This window comes from Haematobia irritans, chromosome 1, assembly GCF_050003625.1.
Source record: "Haematobia irritans isolate KBUSLIRL chromosome 1, ASM5000362v1, whole genome shotgun sequence".
NCBI classification, from domain to species: Eukaryota; Metazoa; Arthropoda; class Insecta; order Diptera; family Muscidae; genus Haematobia; species Haematobia irritans.
The window spans coordinates 104,166,926-104,182,116 of record NC_134397.1 but is presented as its reverse complement, the minus strand read 5'-3'; the positions used below and the strand labels follow the sequence as shown (position 1 = coordinate 104,182,116).

Genomic DNA, 15,191 nt, shown 5'->3' with positions numbered 1-15,191 from the left:
CAGTACATGGTTCAACCGTCTGATTTCCGGGAAAATGTGTGTCCAATAGTACCCCCAGCATCTCCTCACTGGATGTTGCCCAATTGCCCTCCGATGTTTTAATAAAACCTGTATCGGAGTTAATGGATGTTAGTACCTTCCGTAGTCTGGAAGCCTCGGACGTATTCTCAATACTGCAGCAGTAATCATTCCAGGAGTTATGCTGAGCCTTTCTCAGTTCTCGCTTGTATCCTCTCAGATTCTTCCTGCAAGCGTAAAGAGCTTCCTGCAGGATTTCCTCATATTACCTAACTCCGTAGACAACCATGGTGGTCGATTTTTCCCCCTTGGCTTCCCTCTAGGGCATGCAGCTTTCAGTGAAATTTTGAAGGCCTTAGTAATCCTCTCCACTGCGTTTTCGATAACTTGCACACTGCTCATATTTGTCTCTGGTATTTCCGGTATCATCATATTGAATGATTCCCTATACCTATTCCAATCAGCTTTCCTAACTTTTGGCGGAAATATGGTCTTGGTGGTATGAACATCAAATTTGAAACTGATGTAGCGATGATCTGAGAAGCTATGTTCACTTAAAACCTGTCAATCAAATATCATTTCATTCAGTTCTTGCGAGGCCAAGATGACGTCCAAAACCTCTTGCCTGTTTTTAGTGACAAAGGTTGGGGTGTCTCCCTTATTGCAAATTATCAAATTACACCCTCACAAAAAATCGCTTCTGTAACATATACTCCCAAACATATTTTGCTTCAAGCATATACATTTTTGGGTATTGCCCAAACATTTATATGTTTGATCTCTTCTTGATGTTTGGGTAGTCTAAGTTCCAAACATTTTGTATTTTTGCATCCAAATTCAATAATGTTGTCTTCCAAAAAACAATATGTTATTATGTGAACATAGGTGCTAACAACATATGTTTTCGACCTGAATGCTCAAAATTTTGTTTCTGCCTAATTGTATATTCCCTCACATCTTTCTCACTTCCACGAGATTTTTTAGTTCTTAGCACCTTTTTCTGTAATACAAACATTGTAGAAGAAATTATTCAATTTTATGATTTTTTTTATTTTAATTTTACCTTTTCCCGGACGGGGATTCGAACAGCGGACCACTCAGTTTGTAAGGATCAAAGAAGTAGCTAATCAATTGCCCAAGGGAAAATAAAATGTTAATTTTGTAATAACAAGCAACAACCACCAACTTAATTCAATATCGCTCCCTGTTAAATAGCGCTCCAATCTACTAAACACATATATGTTTATAGGCTATTTCTAAATTAATATATGTTTGCATCCAAGCATATTATATTTACAAACATTTTATGTCCCAAACATAATATGTTCTAACATATTAACATATATGTCCCAAACATGTTATGCTAGTTTATGAACATTATATGCTTGCACTCAAAAATATTGTGTTTAAAAATTTGTGTTCCAAACATATAATGTTTATACCCAAACATATGAAAAACAGTCTTTTTCATCCGTGTAGTACCCAAAATAAACTCTAGGAGTGACTCTCCTCTTGTATTAATGCCACCACTTCCCCATATACTATGGTGTGCATTTGCATCGCATCCCATAATGAGTTTTGTCTTTGTTTTCAATGACTCCTCAACTAAGATGTTAACGGCACATGCACCCTAAAAAAAATCGCTTCTGTAACATATACTCCCAAACATATTTTGCTTCAAGCATATACATTTTTGGGTATTGCCATTTATATGTTTGATTTCTTCCAATATATAATATGTTTGAAAGCATATTGGTCTAAACAATATAATATGTTTGGGTAGTCTAAGTTCCAAACATTTTTGTATTTTTCCATCCAAATTCAATAATGTTGTCTTCCAAAAACTATATGTTCTTATGTGAACATTTAATATGTTTGGAAACATTTTGAACCCAAAAATATTATATGCTTAGAAGAATTTTCTCCCAAAGAAGATTGTGCTCAATTTTTTTCTGCCTAATTGTATATTCCCTCACATTTTTCTCACTTCCACGAGTTTTTTAGTTTTTAGCACCTTTTTCTGTAATACAAATATTTTAGAAGAAATTATTATATTTTATAATTTTTTTAATTTTACCTTTTGCCGGACGGGGATTCGAACAGCGGACCCCACAGTGTGTAAGCCAGCACACTAACCACTGGCCTACGTAGCTGTTATGGTCATCAAGAGATAATTATCGTTATAAGTTATATTTATATAGCATAGCTTGCGGCGCCCACGAGCCGATGCAAACATAACATTGTTTAACAACATAACATTGTTAAACATACATTTGTTGGCAGCGTGGAGCAGTGGTTGGTCGTCCGCCTTGCGTGACAGGGGACCTGGGTTCGATCCCTGCTTCGACCAACACCATTTTTTTTAAATATATTTTTTAACATATATTCCAGATACGTTCGGAAGTTCCCGAAAAGGTGTTCAGCATTACATACTATTATATTACATTTTTACTACGAAATTGTAAAGTGTGTTTTATAAAAGACTTAAAGTCAGAAAAGTGCTTGATATAAACGAAATGGACTGAGTTCAAATCAAATATTATTTTTTTATTGCAAAAATAAAAATTGTGTAACAAATAAAGGTTTTTGTATACAAGTTTAAAATTTTCGAAGAAATTCAAAAACTCTCACAAAAGAAGAACGTGAAGTCGAGTATATATAAATATTTTCCATCGAATCCTAAGGTTAACGATAACCATTCAAAAGCACATTATATTTAAATTCTAAACTGTAATTTTAAAACAGCACATAAATTTATTTTGGTGTGATCAATTGTTTGCTAGCATGTAACACCATTAATTTAGAAATACAAATAAATATGAATTTTTATTAACGAATAATTTTGTACTTAATTTAATTCTTAAGGCCGGTATAAATTGGCATTATCACGTTAAAATGACCATGTTTACCCTTTTACTTATCTTTAATAATTTCTTTTAAAGAAAATAAAATTATTCAATTGTTGCTTTGGATCTTTCCCCACCATGTTATAATATAATTTACCGGAAAAATTGTAATGTTATTCTGGTTTTGCCGCTAAAATGAGAAATAATTTTAGCGGCAAAACTCGAACTCAATGCCCGCTTTTATTTTCGAAAAAATCCGTCAACTCCTCTTGGACTACTCATTAATAAAGAGGAACTAATCTTTGTTTTTATAGATCTTCAAAGGTCGATACTTTCAATGAAGTCGTGTTGTTGTTATAATTAAGTGATTTGGCTTAAAAATGGGTATAACATGAAAGAACATATTTTGGACTAAGGTCAACTTGACTTTAATAATTCAGAAAAATTCTTTAAAATTGATGAAACTGCCTTTACATTTGTTGCATTTTTGCATCTTGACTACAAGGCAAAAATCATTCAAAAATAGGACTCGACGTGAAGTCGAGTATATATAAATATTTTCCATCGAATCCTAAGGTTAACGATAACCATTCAAAAGCACATTATATTTAAATTCTAAACTGTAATTTTAAAACAGCACATAAATTTATTTTGGTGTGATCAATTGTTTGCTAGCATGTAACACCATTAATTTAGAAATACAAATAAATATGAATTTTTATTAACGAATAATTTTGTACTTAATTTAATTCTTAAGGCCGGTATAAATTGGCATTATCACGTTAAAATGACCATGTTTACCCTTTTACTTATCTTTAATAATTTCTTTTAAAGAAAATAAACTTATTCAATTGTTGCTTTGGATCTTTCCCCACCATGTTATAATATAATTTACCGGAAAAATTGTAATGTTATGCTGGTTTTGCCGCTAAAATGAGAAATAATTTTAGCGGCAAAACTCGAACTCAATGCCCGCTTTTATTTTCGAAAAAATCCGTCAACTCCTCTTGGACTACTCATTAATAAAGAGGAACTAATCTTTGTTTTTATAGATCTTCAAAGGTCGATACTTTCAATGAAGTCGTGTTGTTGTTATAATTACGTGATTTGGCTTAAAAATGCGTATAACATGAAAGAACATATTTTGGACTAAGGTCAACTTGACTTTAATAATTCAGAAAAATTCTTTAAAATTGATGAAACTGCCTTTACATTTGTTGCATTTTTGCATCTTGACTACAAGGCAAAAATCATTCAAAAATAGGATATGTTTTTCAATACTTTATTTTAAAGACATTTTTTACTTGAAACATAGCATAATTTCTACTGGAAGTCTTGTTTTTAACGGACATTTTATAGCATATGAAAAAAAGCTGAAAAAGCGAAAAATTGAAATGTGCTTCGTAGAGTCAAGTATACAAAAAACCATTTAAAAGAGAATTGTGTCTTAAAAGCATCCTCACTTGTATTCTCCGCTTCTTTGGTTCGGAATCAATATCAAAATTGTTAAAGTGGAGACACAATCTTTGGAACCGGACATGCTTTTTGTTCAGTGTATAGTGCCCTTTCGTTAGTTTTTACTTACTCGTCCTACGTTCCGATTTGTTTTGGCGAAACAAAAAAATTGTGCCCGTAATGCGAAAATTATAAACAAAACTCATGCTCTTTTTTTCAAATATATTTTATCTTGGTTCCGAATGAATTTTCTCTCCGAATACTCATTTTAATATTTTACTTAAGCATATACAATTTTTGGAGAAGTCTTATATCACAAAATATATATGTTTACTCATAATATGTAAATTTATACTTGTTTATATTCACACATAGTATTTTTCCTATATGTAATGAAATTTTCTTTGTGTATATATATTTGTAATGCGCTAATTGGTTACTTTCATTATTTTACTTCCAGCATACACTTTGTCTCTCTTTGTAAACACATATATGTTTATGGGCTATTTCTAAATTAATATATGTTTGCATCCAAGCATATTATATTTACAAACATTTTATGTCCCAAACATAATATGTTCTAACATATTAACATATATGTCCCAAACATATTATGCTAGTTTATGAACATTATATGTTTGCATTCAAAAATATTGTGTTTAAAAATTTGAGTTCCAAACATATAATGTTTATACCCAAACATATGAAAAACAGTCTTTTTCGTCCGTGTGGAGGCATCTCCCTATCATGTCCCATGTAGACCGAAGATACCCAATATTTGCATTTGGCTATTTCTAAACTGACAACGACAGTGTCTGTATTGCACATTGACGGAAGCAGAAACAAGTTAAGCTCATTTTTAGCAATTATACAGGCTCGATTTACATCAGTACCAGTATACTGCAATAGTTTGAACCCCGGTTCTTGAATAAGAACTATATCTATGTCCCCTTTCATCAGGAGAACTTTTAAAGCAGCACATGCAGCCTTACAATGGTGAAGATTTATCTGGAGGATCCGTATGACCATCGAGATTTTCAACAACCGTCACATCAGCCGTTTCAATCGAGTTATGAAGAATGTCCACTTCAGAGACCTCGGTGACTCCCGCAATAACCATAGGTTCAACTTTAGTGAGTTTTTAGGCAGTAGAAACCTCCTCTCGCATACGGTGACTATCAATGTCTGTATCTTTGGTATCTCCCTCGACTTCGCAAGAGGATCCGCTTATTTCTGATTCATAGAGGCTTGTCGACTTCCGAATCCTTTAGCTGATCGTTTTTATATACCTTCATTTGTAAAGGGTGATTTGTTAAGAGCTTGATAACTTTTTAAAAAAAAAAAACGCATAAAATTTGCAAAATCTCATCGGTTCTTTATTTGAAACGTTAGATTGGTCCATGACATTTACTTTTTGAAGATAATTTCATTTAAATGTTGACCGCGGCTGCGTCTTAGGTGGTCCATTCGGAAAGTCCAATTTTGGGCAACTTTTTCGAGCATTTCGGCCGGAATAGTCCGAATTTCTTCGGAAATGTTGTCTTCCAAAGCTGGAATAGTTGCTGGCTTATTTCTGTAGACTTTAGACTTGACGTAGCCCCACAAAAAATAGTCTAAAGGCGTCAAATCGCATGATCTTGGTGGCCAACTTACCGGTCCATTTCTTGAGATGAATTGTTCTCCGAAGTTTTCCCTCAAAATGGCCATAGAATCGCGAGCTGTGTGGCATGTAGCGCCATCTTGTTGAAACCACATGTCAACCAAGTTCAGTTCTTCCATTTTTGGCAACAAAAAGTTTGTTAGCATCGAACGATAGCGATCGCCATTCACCGTAACGTTGCGTCCAACAGCATCTTTGAAAAAATACGGTCCAATGATTCCACCAGCGTTCGGAAGTTCCCGAAAAGGTGTTCAGCATTACATACTATTATATTACATTTTTACTACGAAATTGTAAAGTGTGTTTTATAAAAGACTTAAAGTCAGAAAAGTGCTTGATATAAACGAAATGGACTGAGTTCAAATCAAATATTATTTTTTTATTGCAAAAATAAAAATTGTGTAACAAATAAAGGTTTTTGTATACAAGTTTAAAATTTTCGAAGAAATTCAAAAACTCTCACAAAAGAAGAACGTGAAGTCGAGTATATATAAATATTTTCCATCGAATCCTAAGGTTAACGATAACCATTCAAAAGCACATTATATTTAAATTCTAAACTGTAATTTTAAAACAGCACATAAATTTATTTTGGTGTGATCAATTGTTTGCTAGCATGTAACACCATTAATTTAGAAATACAAATAAATATGAATTTTTATTAACGAATAATTTTGTACTTAATTTAATTCTTAAGGCCGGTATAAATTGGCATTATCACGTTAAAATGACCATGTTTACCCTTTTACTTATCTTTAATAATTTCTTTTAAAGAAAATAAAATTATTCAATTGTTGCTTTGGATCTTTCCCCACCATGTTATAATATAATTTACCGGAAAAATTGTAATGTTATTCTGGTTTTGCCGCTAAAATGAGAAATAATTTTAGCGGCAAAACTCGAACTCAATGCCCGCTTTTATTTTCGAAAAAATCCGTCAACTCCTCTTGGACTACTCATTAATAAAGAGGAACTAATCTTTGTTTTTATAGATCTTCAAAGGTCGATACTTTCAATGAAGTCGTGTTGTTGTTATAATTAAGTGATTTGGCTTAAAAATGGGTATAACATGAAAGAACATATTTTGGACTAAGGTCAACTTGACTTTAATAATTCAGAAAAATTCTTTAAAATTGATGAAACTGCCTTCACATTTGTTGCATTTTTGCATCTTGACTACAAGGCAAAAATCATTCAAAAATAGGACTCGACGTGAAGTCGAGTATATATAAATATTTTCCATCGAATCCTAAGGTTAACGATAACCATTCAAAAGCACATTATATTTAAATTCTAAACTGTAATTTTAAAACAGCACATAAATTTATTTTGGTGTGATCAATTGTTTGCTAGCATGTAACACCATTAATTTAGAAATACAAATAAATATGAATTTTTATTAACGAATAATTTTGTACTTAATTTAATTCTTAAGGCCGGTATAAATTGGCATTATCACGTTAAAATGACCATGTTTACCCTTTTACTTATCTTTAATAATTTCTTTTAAAGAAAATAAACTTATTCAATTGTTGCTTTGGATCTTTCCCCACCATGTTATAATATAATTTACCGGAAAAATTGTAATGTTATGCTGGTTTTGCCGCTAAAATGAGAAATAATTTTAGCGGCAAAACTCGAACTCAATGCCCGCTTTTATTTTCGAAAAAATCCGTCAACTCCTCTTGGACTACTCATTAATAAAGAGGAACTAATCTTTGTTTTTATAGATCTTCAAAGGTCGATACTTTCAATGAAGTCGTGTTGTTGTTATAATTACGTGATTTGGCTTAAAAATGCGTATAACATGAAAGAACATATTTTGGACTAAGGTCAACTTGACTTTAATAATTCAGAAAAATTCTTTAAAATTGATGAAACTGCCTTTACATTTGTTGCATTTTTGCATCTTGACTACAAGGCAAAAATCATTCAAAAATAGGATATGTTTTTCAATACTTTATTTTAAAGACATTTTTTACTTGAAACATAGCATAATTTCTACTGGAAGTCTTGTTTTTAACGGACATTTTATAGCATATGAAAAAAAGCTGAAAAAGCGAAAAATTGAAATGTGCTTCGTAGAGTCAAGTATACAAAAAACCATTTAAAAGAGAATTGTGTCTTAAAAGCATCCTCACTTGTATTCTCCGCTTCTTTGGTTCGGAATCAATATCAAAATTGTTAAAGTGGAGACACAATCTTTGGAACCGGACATGCTTTTTGTTCAGTGTATAGTGCCCTTTCGTTAGTTTTTACTTACTCGTCCTACGTTCCGATTTGTTTTGGCGAAACAAAAAAATTGTGCCCGTAATGCGAAAATTATAAACAAAACTCATGCTCTTTTTTTCAAATATATTTTATCTTGGTTCCGAATGAATTTTCTCTCCGAATACTCATTTTAATATTTTACTTAAGCATATACAATTTTTGGCGAAGTCTTATATCACAAAATATATATGTTTACTCATAATATGTAAATTTATACTTGTTTATATTCACACATAGTATTTTTCCTATATGTAATGAAATTTTCTTTGTGTATATATATTTGTAATGCGCTAATTGGTTACTTTCATTATTTTACTTCCAGCATACACTTTGTCTCTCTTTGTAAACACATATATGTTTATGGGCTATTTCTAAATTAATATATGTTTGCATCCAAGCATATTATATTTACAAACATTTTATGTCCCAAACATAATATGTTCTAACATATTAACATATATGTCCCAAACATATTATGCTAGTTTATGAACATTATATGTTTGCATTCAAAAATATTGTGTTTAAAAATTTGAGTTCCAAACATATAATGTTTATACCCAAACATATGAAAAACAGTCTTTTTCGTCCGTGTGGAGGCATCTCCCTATCATGTCCCATGTAGACCGAAGATACCCAATATTTGCATTTGGCTATTTCTAAACTGACAACGACAGTGTCTGTATTGCACATTGACGGAAGCAGAAACAAGTTAAGCTCATGTTTAGCAATTATACAGGCTCGATTTACATCAGTACCAGTATACTGCAATAGTTTGAACCCCGGTTCTTGAATAAGAACTATATCTATGTCCCCTTTCATCAGGAGAACTTTTAAAGCAGCACATGCAGCCTTACAATGGTGAAGATTTATCTGGAGGATCCGTATGACCATCGAGATTTTCAACAACCGTCACATCAGCCGTTTCAATCGAGTTATGAAGAATGTCCACTTCAGAGACCTCGGTGACTCCCGCAATAACCATAGGTTCAACTTTAGTGAGTTTTTAGGCAGTAGAAACCTCCTCTCGCATACGGTGACTATCAATGTCTGTATCTTTGGTATCTCCCTCGACTTCGCAAGAGGATCCGCTTATTTCTGATTCATAGAGGCTTGTCGACTTCCGAATCCTTTAGCTGATCGTTTTTATATACCTTCATTTGTAAAGGGTGATTTGTTAAGAGCTTGATAACTTTAAAAAAAAAAAAAAACGCATAAAATTTGCAAAATCTCATCGGTTCTTTATTTGAAACGTTAGATTGGTCCATGACATTTACTTTTTGAAGATAATTTCATTTAAATGTTGACCGCGACTGCGTCTTAGGTGGTCCATTCGGAAAGTCCAATTTTGGGCAACTTTTTCGAGCATTTCGGCCGGAATAGCCCGAATTTCTTCGGAAATGTTGTCTTCCAAAGCTGGAATAGTTGCTGGCTTATTTCTGTAGACTTTAGACTTGACGTAGCCCCACAAAAAATAGTCTAAAGGCGTCAAATCGCATGATCTTGGTGGCCAACTTACCGGTCCATTTCTTGAGATGAATTGTTCTCCGAAGTTTTCCCTCAAAATGGCCATAGAATCGCGAGCTGTGTGGCATGTAGCGCCATCTTGTTGAAACCACATGTCAACCAAGTTCAGTTCTTCCATTTTTGGCAACAAAAAGTTTGTTAGCATCGAACGATAGCGATCGCCATTCACCGTAACGTTGCGTCCAACAGCATCTTTGAAAAAATACGGTCCAATGATTCCACCAGCGTACAAACCACACCAAACAGTGCATTTTTCGGGATGCATGGGCAGTTCTTGAACGGCTTCTGGTTGCTCTTCACTCCAAATGCGGCAATTTTGCTTATTTACGTAGCCATTCAACCAGAAATGAGCCTCATCGCTGAACAAAATTTGTCGATAAAAAAGCGGATTTTCTGCCAACTTTTCTAGGGCCCATTCACTGAAAATTCGACGTTGTGGCAGATCGTTCGGCTATTCATGATGAAATGTCAAAGCATACTGAGCATCTTTCTCTTTGACACCATGTCTGAAATCCCACGTGATCTGTCAAATACTAATGCATGAAAATCCTAACCTCAAAAGAATCACCCTTTATATAATGAAACCCATAACATACACGGCCCTGAGACTTTGCTAGATGTGGCAAAGACTGAGTGTTCAATATAAACACTGCATCAGCGTTGCCAGAATTGTTTCACAAAAAACCACTAGATTTGTCAAAAAACTAGCCCAAAAAAGCTAAAAAATTTAAAAAAAAATAGCTAGAAAAAAGCTACATTTTTTTGGGTACTCGATACATTTTGATTACTATCACAAATTTTTACTGGAAGTCCTTCGTTTATATTTCCTAGTAAAAACATTTTTCCCAGTAAACTTGCAATTGTCAGCTGGTCAATCATCAACAAGTCCAATGTGCGATATATTGCAGAATGTATCATAGAACTGCATTAGAAAATATCAATATATTTCGTTTTAACTGAATTAATGATAAATTCGTAAAGGTGTACACTTCTCCTAATTTTACCCAAGAGAATAAAACCCATTCTAACTGTCTTGCAAGTTTATATTGAATAACTTTTATTCGAAAATTTCCCATACAAACCTACTTTTGAACGCTATTTTGGTTTGTGGTCAAGATACAAAAACTCCACAAATTTAAAGACTATTTCATTAATTTTCAGAATTTTTTAGAATTGACCCTAGCCTTCTTTCATGAAAAGATACCCATTTTTAAGTCAAATCACTTAACTATAAGGACAAAACGACTTTATAGGCTTTGGGCAAAGGAAAGTTTTATATAAGAGAAATTCACAAATGCTATTATAACCAAAATTCGCGTTCGTATTTTAAGGACATGAAATCTTTGGCCTCACCACAATATTTTTTCAGTATACAAAGCAATTCACATCTACTATTTTAATTTAGTAATATCATAATAAGTTTAGAATATTATAATAACATAAAAAGGATAAACGAGTCAAATGCTATTATTCCTAATAATTTCTGACAGTTTATATAAGGAATTTGGATGGTAATGTTAGATTTAAAGTTTACGATAACTTTTATGAATACGAGGAAAAAAACTTTACAACAAGGTGTATTTGCGCAAAAATGCCCGCATAATGGCTGAAATAATTATTAATGTTTCAATCGAGTTTTGAAATATGTGGAAAACCTTATTCTGGCAGCAAGGCTTAGATAAAAACGAAGTTTTATCCATATTTCAATAGGAATATGACGAAAATAAAAAACAGCCAAAAATAGCTAAAAGGGTCATGAAAAAAAGCCTGAAAAAAATCTAAAAGCTAAATGCATTTTTTTCCCGCTAAACGTCTTCAAAAAAAGCCAAATCTAGCGGGAAAAAAGCTAAATTGGCAACGCTGCACTGCATGCTCTTGGTGTCGAGGATCTGGGCCGGGAAACTTTCCAGCAACTGTGAGTAGACGCCAGACAAAGCATTCAATTTCCCCCCATTTTTGCTTTGGAACCATACCGTCCAATGCTCCTTTATTAATGATAGCCATCACAAGGCTGCCTTTAGCAACTGAGGCAAACGATCGTTGATCCCTTTTGGAGGATGGCAGCTCATCCGGTGATCGTTTCCTTTTTCCAGCCTCAAGAATTCCTTGAGCCCATTTGACGGAATCGCTTTGTTTAGCCGACAACGTGCTTGGGTCGACTGATCCTAATTTCTTTAGGGTAAACAAAGCATTTCTGCGTTCCTTGAATCGCTGTCGTGAGGGATTACCTCCTTTTGATGCAATTACCTTGGAAAAGATTCGACTTGTCAAAGTGTCGCCACCTGTCGACCCGTCTACAGGTCGACTAATTGGGCCTAACTCTTGCTCATAGCCCAAATTTATAACTCCAGTCGATACCCGTCCACTGGGCCCTGAAGTTAGCAACCCAGTGGATGTCTTTGAATTTCGCTGCATGGTGGCTTAATATCCCACCACACTTGAAATTCGTAGTAGGTACTCATTACGATGAGTTTGAGTACCTACCTTGGGAATACCTCGGAAATCTAGAGGTATTCCCAGAATACCTCTAGATTTCCGATTTGAGGCAAATTGGGTAAAAATTACGGAGTCTAGAAGACCAAGAAATAAAATCTGGAGATCGGTCTATATGGTGGCTTTTTCAAAACATGGGCCGGTACTCACCATTTTCGGCACATGTCTTTAGGGTCCTAGAGTACCTCTAGATTTAAAATTTCTTTATGGTCCTAGAATACCTCTAGATTTCCAATTTTAGGCAAATCGGATAGAAAATACACTTTCTAGACGCCCAAGAAGCATAATCGGGAAATCGGTCCACATGGGTCTACCAAAACATGGACCGATAGGCACCATTTTCGGTACGCATTTTGATGGTCCTGAAATACCTCTAGATTTCCTACTTAACGCAAATTGAATAAAAACTACAGTTTTTATAAGCCCAAGACCCCAAATCGGGAGGTCGGTTTATATGGGGACTATACCAAAACTTGGACCGATATAGCCCATCTTCGAACTTGACCTGCCTGCAAACAAATTTCAGGACGATAGCGACAACAGGGTCACTTTAGAGCGATAATCGCAACTTAATACCGGCCTTAAAGGTAAAAATGAAATTAAGTACAAATACGATAAGTTTTAAATGCATTTAAAATGGTGTTAAATGCTAGTAAAAAACTGTTCACGCCTAAATAAATTTATGTGTATATTATAAAATTATTTATGTATTTTTATACTCACGTTCTTCTTTTGTTAGAGTTTTTGAATTCCTTCCAAAATTTCAAACTTTTATACCAAAAACAGTTTTTTGCTACAAAATTGTTATTTTTGCAATTAAAAAGAAAATAATAATATTTTATCCAAAAGATCAGTCCATTTCGTTTATATCAAGCAGTGCTTCTGATTGTAAATCTTTAATAACCCACATTTCGAAGTTTCATTATGAAAATGTAATATAGTATAAATATAAATGTGTAATTTAAAAAAATTGGTGTTCAAGTCGGACCAGGAGTGGTCGTGCATGCAAGGCAGACATGCTAACCACTGCTTCACGTGGCCAACAAATGTATGTTTCTGTTAAATAATGTTATGTTTGCATGGGCTCGTGGGCGCTGCAAACTATGCTATATAGATGTAACTTATAACGATAATTGTCTTACAAGCTGTATGGTCCTCGGTTCTCTTCTCCGGCGAAAGGTAAAATTTAAAAAAATTATAAAATTGAATAATTTCTTCAACATTATTTGTATTACAGAGAAAGGTGCCAAGAACTAAAAAATTTCGTGGAAGTGAAAATTATGTGAGGGAATGAGCACAATCTTCTTTGAGGAAAATTCTTCTAAGGAAGTATATTTTTGGGCTCAAAATGCTTTAAAACATATAATATGTTCACATAAAACAAACATTTTAATGTTTCGGCAGTATCCAATAATATATGTGCTTCCTGCAAAATATGTTTGGAACATATGTAGAGAAGCGATTTTTTTTTTGAGGGTGTGACATATACTTCGATACTGCATTAGGCCTATTGATCATTACCTTTTAGTATTGCGACGTTGTGCACAATTGGTTTATTTTTCAAAGGAATTTCGGAGAGAATTAGCATCGATAACATCGTCCAAAAAACCAAAGATTATATATTTGAGGAAGATGGGAGATTGGCTTGTGTCATACCAAATGTTACATTTACCAGATTAGTTCAATACATGTTTGTAATTTTTTTGTTGTTTTTCGTTTTTATTTTTTTAATGAAAAATTTAATTTTCTTAATGAAACAATGTAGAATTTTAGGCAACAACAAAAAAAATACATTTTCCCCTTTATGGAAATTTATTTCGTGCTCTTAATTTCTTTTTATTTGCATTTTAATGCTATGTCAATACTTGTCGTATACAAAGACAATAAACTTGACGAAGATAGGAAATTGGCTTGCGTCATACCAAATGTTGCATTTACCATGTTAGTTCCATACATGTTTGTAATTTTTTTTATTTGTTTTTCGTTTTTAAATGAAAATCTTAATTTTCTTAATGAAACAATGTTAAATTTTAAGCAAAAACAAAAAATTACATTTTCCCTTTTAAGTAAATTTATTTCGTGCACTTAATTTCTTTTTATTTGCATTTTAATGCTATGTCAATACTTGTCGTATACGCGTTTGGTTCGAGTATGAAACTAACACGGTAAATGGTTTGATCTCCTCAGTAGCTAACAAAAACAATAGAAAAGGAAGATTGGAAAATGGGCGACGTCATACCAAAAGTTGCAGTTACGGTGTTCGATACATACATGTTCGTTCATTTTTAATTTGCAATATTTTTTGTTAAAAACTCACAAATGATGTTAAATTTTGTGTAAATAATAATGAGAAACTTTTGACCTATTTTTCTACGTCATTCCCTGATATAAATTTCTTTTTATTCTTAGTTTAATTTGTGGAACAAAAAATCATAAACGACACGTTTGCATCGAACGCCGTCAATGGTTTGATACCCTCTGCTGCCATTTTCCCATCTTCATCTTCCATTGTTTTTGGTAGCTAATTTCCTATCTTCCTAGAGTTTATTGTCTTTGGTCGTATACGCGTTTGGTTCGAGTATTAAACTAATGTGGTAAATGGTTTGATGTGCTCAGTAGCCAATCTCCCATCTTCTGTAATATATAATCTTTGCATAAAACGACAAACGAAGAACACATCACCCATCATCATTGAGATATCAAACAAGATCATAAGGATTTATGTAATACAATATATGTATGAACAATCAAAGATTATAGATTTGAGGAATATGGGAGATTGGCTTGCGTCATACCAAATGTTGCATTTATCAGATTAGTTTAATACATGTTTGTAATCAAAGACAATAAACTTGAGGAAGATAGGAAATTGGCTACTGAGGAGATCAAACCATTTACCGTGTTAGTTTCATACTCGAACCAAA

At 33.3% G+C, this 15,191-nt stretch overlaps 1 protein-coding gene across 10 annotated transcripts in view; it reads right to left on the bottom strand.

Annotated features, from left to right (window-relative positions):
- The window catches only part of LOC142221528 (synaptic vesicle glycoprotein 2B-like), a 935,546-nt gene that overhangs the window by 84,637 nt on the left and 835,718 nt on the right, over positions 1-15,191 (bottom strand). The window lies entirely within an intron of this gene.